Source organism: Falco punctatus (genome assembly GCF_963210335.1).
Source record: "Falco punctatus genome assembly, chromosome: 6".
Taxonomy (NCBI): Eukaryota; Metazoa; Chordata; class Aves; order Falconiformes; family Falconidae; genus Falco; species Falco punctatus.
The window spans coordinates 47,743,231-47,749,230 of NC_137585.1; positions in this window are offsets into that span (position 1 = coordinate 47,743,231).

A 6,000-nucleotide genomic window follows, 5' to 3' on the forward strand; every position below is an offset into this window, starting at 1 on the left:
CGCTCCTCCCCGCGGCGGTGAGCGCCCCCGCGGAGCGGGAAGGGGCGGCGATCCCCGCTCCGCTGCGCGGCCCCGGCCGGGCCATCCCGGGCCACTGCCGCCCGCCCCGGGCCCTGCGGCGCCCCGGCTGGCGGGACGGTCCTCTGCACAGCCACAGCGCAGACGGGGTGGCGGTCCAGGGTTTTTGGAGGGAAGACAATTCAGCCTACAATTCCCCAGGACGGTATTTCCTACCCTCCTTCATTACCATATGCCAGCAACTCCCCTAGAGAAGAAGGTGAAAATATGGTTTAATATACACATTTCTATGGGTTGAGCAATCTGGAAGATAACTCAGTCTCAGTGATTCAGGTATCATAGAAGACTTGCCAAGGCGAGTTGCGGAACACTGCAGTTATATGACAGGGAATCCCCACTACCTGCACTGTGCTCACGGAAGTTTTACTAACACTCTTCAACTAATTGTAGGTTCAAGAGTCAAAGTGCACAGGAATATCACAGATGGAGCCTCACATACCTTACCCACAGGGGAACACATCAAATACACCTATGGGATTTCAAGGCCAGGGATATCAAGTGGTGGAGATGCACCTGTTTCTACAGCTAGCAGCACATACAGGACTAAAGCAGCAAATACTACGTTTGGCCTCTTTGCCATATGTTAGAAACCCCAGGTGAGGGCTTAAGATGTAAGGATGCCAAAGCTGTCTAAGGTGGGCCTGATAGCAGCACAGCTGCACACACAGCACACCTTGCGACAAGGGCTCGGTAGCTCTGCACAGCAGCCTTCCCACTTGAACTGCGCACTGGCGAAGTGCTATGCTGGAGTTGTTTTCCTAGTAAAAGTCATCACCAGCTTGAGGATTAAAAATTCCCCAGTTTTCCTTCATGGCAGGTAGGTAAGTATCTTTCCTGTCCAGCCTCTCCTGGCTTTTATTCACATTTGGATTTGCCAGAAGCAGTTTTCGCTGCAAGTGCTCTGGGTTCAGCCCAAGGTCTTCATCTGATTTCAGTCATGGTTTCTAGCAGCCTTCGATATCTTAGACAGATATGATTGGCCAGATACATCCGACAGCCAAAGAGAGCTCATGGAGCATTTTTTTATCTCCTTGGGAGCTCTGAGTTTGGCAGGCTATTTGGAGGTAGTTCTGAGTGTCCTGGTTTCAGCAGGAATAGAGTTAACTTAGTTACTGGCTGGGGTTAAACCATGACACTGAAGGCACGTTAGAAGGAGGGGACGCATGTGGAAGACTGGTCTGGCAGGGTTATTGGGTTGAGCAATGAAATCATGCCTCTGTTAGTCTGGCCTCTAGATGCCCATCTGGGAGTATAAAGATCCCTAAACATACAGAAGCTGGCCACTGTACTGCAAGGGGCATGTCCTAACCTCACCACAGCAGGTCAGGGTGTCAGTTTCTCTGGCTCAATTACTCTTTAATTACTTATACAATGAATAACAGCTTCTAGATGTCCTGCTAAGGAAGAGCAAGAAACAAACTTATTCTGTACCCCTACCAATTAGGCTACTGAGTTATTGATTATCTGAGGTGGTTGCCCTAATTTGCTATTAGCTTTTGACCACATGAAAAATGAGAAACCCTCCCAGCAAAGCTTCAATCAAAACCAGCACCTTCCCACACAGGGCAATGAACTGCTGTTGTCCAGCAAATAATACGTGTTGTCAAAAACCATGCCCGCTTTCTCACAGGAAGGACATAAGCAGCCTCCTGCCCAGACCCACAGCTTGTGCTGCTCAGAGCTTCATGCTCGGTGTCACTTGTTTGCACTCTTTCAGGTATTATGTTGCTTAAACCATTCAAACAATAACATGCACTTAAAGTATTAACTACATGAGGTGAATACAGGTTTGATTCTGCTTCTTTGTCATTTTTGACATAATGTAAATACAAGTGATAACATGTATTGGAAAACAGATCATGTTTCTTAACTTAAACACAAGCAGCTATGAGGAAATGCATGCCACTCTGGTCAGGTGGCATCTCTGATTCTTTTTACAGGAGTGTTAAGCAAATCGTCTTTCAAATGTCATCATGATTGACATGGCAAGAAAGGCCGGATCCTCCCATTCGGAAGTTTCCATCTTAGGAACCAGCAGCAAATCTGTATGATACCCATGTCCTAAATCACAGTAAGTGGACCTGGAGGAAAAGGCTAAATGTTTTTCTTCTGGATTTTTCACACATGAAATGAAATTAGTTCCATGGAACATGGTGGGCTTGTGCTGTGTAACAGACACAGAACTGCAAGTGTTTGCTTTTTCTTATTGCTACAATAGATATTTATATGTCTTCCAAACTCAGAAAGCCTATTTCATTGTTTTCTTGTACCACATTGTCCCATCTTCACCGGGTCTTATGCAGTCCCTCAGCTCACTGGCTCTGTGACTCTGTTCTTGTAGATCCAACGGTATTGGTGGGATTTGGTGTTTAATAGCAGGAAGTAAAAGACCAACATCTTCCAGCACCCTCAAGTTAAAAAAGCCACCGATCTGCCTAAACAAATCCCAGACTGCCCTATGGGGTCCAAACAGTTCCTTCCTTGTGCTGGTATTAGGCTCCTTTCCATTACTGGACAGCTCTGTGAGGTGTTACTGGTAGTGTCTGCATTGCTTGGAAGGAAGTCCCTCCTTGCTCCTTTTCAAGAGAATTGGCACTGAGGGACTGGTGCCATGGGTTTCCTTCTGTAGATGAGACAAATATATCAAGCCCTGCACTTGGAGAAATGCTGCCCACCTCTCTGAACTAAGTTGCAGAAATACACTTTAAGGGGTTCTCCTGCTTGTAGGCAAATGTGGGCATGGGCAAAAGCAACTAAAAGTGAGACAGGAGAGCACTGGAGGCACAGTGAATGCTGTTTGGCAGTGATGCAAGACCCTTTGCAATTTGCCTTGGCAGCCTGGGAGCCCTCCGACTTCCAGTGATTCCTTGCTTGAGTGTGCAGTTTCAGATTGTGTGGCATTCAGCTGTACCTGCACCAGCTGAGCTGAGTTTGCAGATGAAGAGCAGTTCATGATCAGTGGTACTCTCCTGTGTAGTGCCAGATCTGGGTTTGGGAGTCTGAGCTCTGTTCTCTTCCGCTTACACAGGAATCAGTTTGGAAACCTCATCAGAAAATAGCTGGGCATTGGTAAAAACAAACAAAATCTGCCAAAGCAAATCTTTGGCCTTTTTGTACTCCATTTGGCCTTTTCTGGGAACAGTGTTATGATTTGTCATTGTGAAAAACTCTGTTTAGTTTTGTTTGGATGATTTGCTTAGGAAATCAGGGGCATGGGATCATACATGTATGCATGTGGAAGGTGTTTGCCCTCCATCCAATAATCATTGAACACTGTGACCAAATTTACAGAGGGGTAAGGGTCTCAGCGATATTAAGGTGCCACCAGTTTCATGAAAGTAGATGAACAAAAAATAGGGATCCCATAAATGTTTTTGTTGAAAGGAAGACTGCAGCAGCTGAACTTCTATTAGATAACAGTGAAAAAGAAAGGCTTGAAAGACATCCAACTGCAGGAAATGGTTCTTAGCTTCTTAAACACACAAGCCAGCCAACCCCAAGACACAGAGCTATGAGGATCCACATTCCATTTTCTCCTCTGTTCATGGAGCTGCCTGTTAAATTTCCTCTTGGTTGTAGCTATTATTAGGAATAATATATCAACATTAATCATTGACTTCTAATTAGACAGTTTGGCTTTTCTCACAATGCAATGCTTTAAGTCAAAATGCACTTCTTTAACTTCTGGAACATTTTGATTCCAGTAAAATTAATAAAACCACAACTGCTTCCTGCACAGCATCATTATCACCTTGAAAAGCCTGCTCAGATTTTGGTGAAATGGAAGTTCATTGCTGATGGTGCTTTATGTTACCAAAGATCAGTTAGCGTTTGGCTCCACTCTAACCTCTCCGACTGGCTGTGCTTGTCCATACACTGCTGTTTTGAATTGCTGGGCTTAGTATAGCTAGTTACCTGACTACCATCAGCACTGACTTTGCTTCTCCTGGTTTAACACTACCTTAGAGAAATCTTCCACAGTGTTATTTGGTGATGTTCTTAGCTGTCTGTTTAATTATTTTTCTTGTCAGTTCTTCTGTTTATAGTATTTGGACATGACAAAATGACTCTGCAAGGCTATTCAGAAGACCAGTATCATCACCAATATTCCTTGTGAAATTTGGTTGCATTCTTTAGAAATAGTCACATGGCACCTGTATTATGAGCACTGGGATTTTCTTGGTACAGAGATGTCCCACAATTATCACCTCTTTATTTCCAAGAATACCACTACAGTACATTTCTAAGTATACTTTTATAAACTTCTTTCCAGTTAGTTGGATTTGCAGTGTCCAAAGCTCCAAACAGTATGTTTAGAAGGCCCTCTTGCACAGACTATGTGCTGTCTGTGGGCAACCACAAGAATGTGATGCAATTTGCCAGTGTCTTATGCCTTAACACACCACAGTAAACTTAACAAGTTAAATATCTGAAGAAGCATAGTACCCTAATTCTATGTCTATACCATTTCCAATCCTCATCCTATCCAAATCCTAAATTTGAAGGGGTGTAGGTTTGCAAAAGTTCTTTGCTTCACACCCTAATCATGGGAAGTCTTTCAGGGTAACAACTTGTTCTCTTGAAGTGCTTGTCCTCTCATGCTTAGCTTGTTTGGAACACAAAGACAAAAAGAGTGGCCTGCAAAGAAAGAGATCAATAGGGAGAAAAGAGCCAGAGAGATGCATAAAAGTCCCAGAAATAATTCATTGACATTGACAATAAATATTGACATTTTGAATGAAAACTTCTTGGCTGTGTGGTTTTTTTATTTATTTTTTGCATTCCACAGAAATTTGAACGAATGCAATTTGCAAGGAAAATAATTTAAACATGAGTGCTTAACGGTCTTGAGAAGGAAACTTCAGACTGTGAGATCCCTAATACAAACACACCATTTAAAATTAATAGCCAGTGCCTCAGGACTGAAGGAAGTAAGTTATCCTTGAATACTGGGCATTTAAATCTGAATGATTTCGAGCCTATAATGTATTTGCTGGAGAATTCTGCTCTTCCATTTAAAAAAAAACAAATCTCAAGATTTATTTATGGACTGCCCACACAGTGAAATGTGGCATGCATAATTATGTGCTCAAGAGAACAATTAGTATGGAAATAAAATTGTGGTACAGTTTTTACTTCTTTAACTCAAACAGATAAATAAGTTACATGCTTGAACTTTATTCTCATGGCTTTGGGATCTTTTGTTTATTTAAGGTGTTCAATTTTGCATCAACAGAATTACAATTCAACTAGTTTGTTTACTTGCAGTTAATGTATGAGAAAGGACTGTCAAATGTTCACCAGAATGATCAATGAAAAATTATTTTTTTTTTCTGAGTAGGTCTTTCCAGAATTTCCTTCTTTTATTTCTGCTGTTTTCCCTTTTTCCACTATCTGCTACCCAAACCATCTCTGTTCACATGTACTAGTTGGTGTTATTTTGAGATGTGTTTGCTTTAGGTGTACAGTGTATGTACTTCGGTTATGCAGCTTGGTTCCCTACGTTTCCTTTCTAACTGAAGGAGGAACAGGCTCTTCAGAAAGAAACTGCTGCTTTGATATGCTCCCTGAAGGAGCCTGTCTCTTTCCATTTTCTACAGAGGAAGCCTCTGGAAATGAGCCTGCTAACTTTGGCACTTAAAATATGCTGAAAAATGTTTTCTGCCACTGTCCCAGTGCCCTAACTAGCTCTTCTTTTTGATTATTTTGATTTATTCTTCCATTCATACTCCAGAGTGTCTATCACCAGTTCTGACATCTCCCTGGTTACCTGCCTTCCATCCTTCTTCGCAATTTGAACTGCTAAATCTCTTGTGCTCCCTCATTCCTTTCATCCTCCCGTCTCATATTAATTTTCTCTTTTTTCCCTTCTCTCACATTTCTTCTGCCAGAATCTTTTTTTTCTTTTTTGGACCCTCAGTC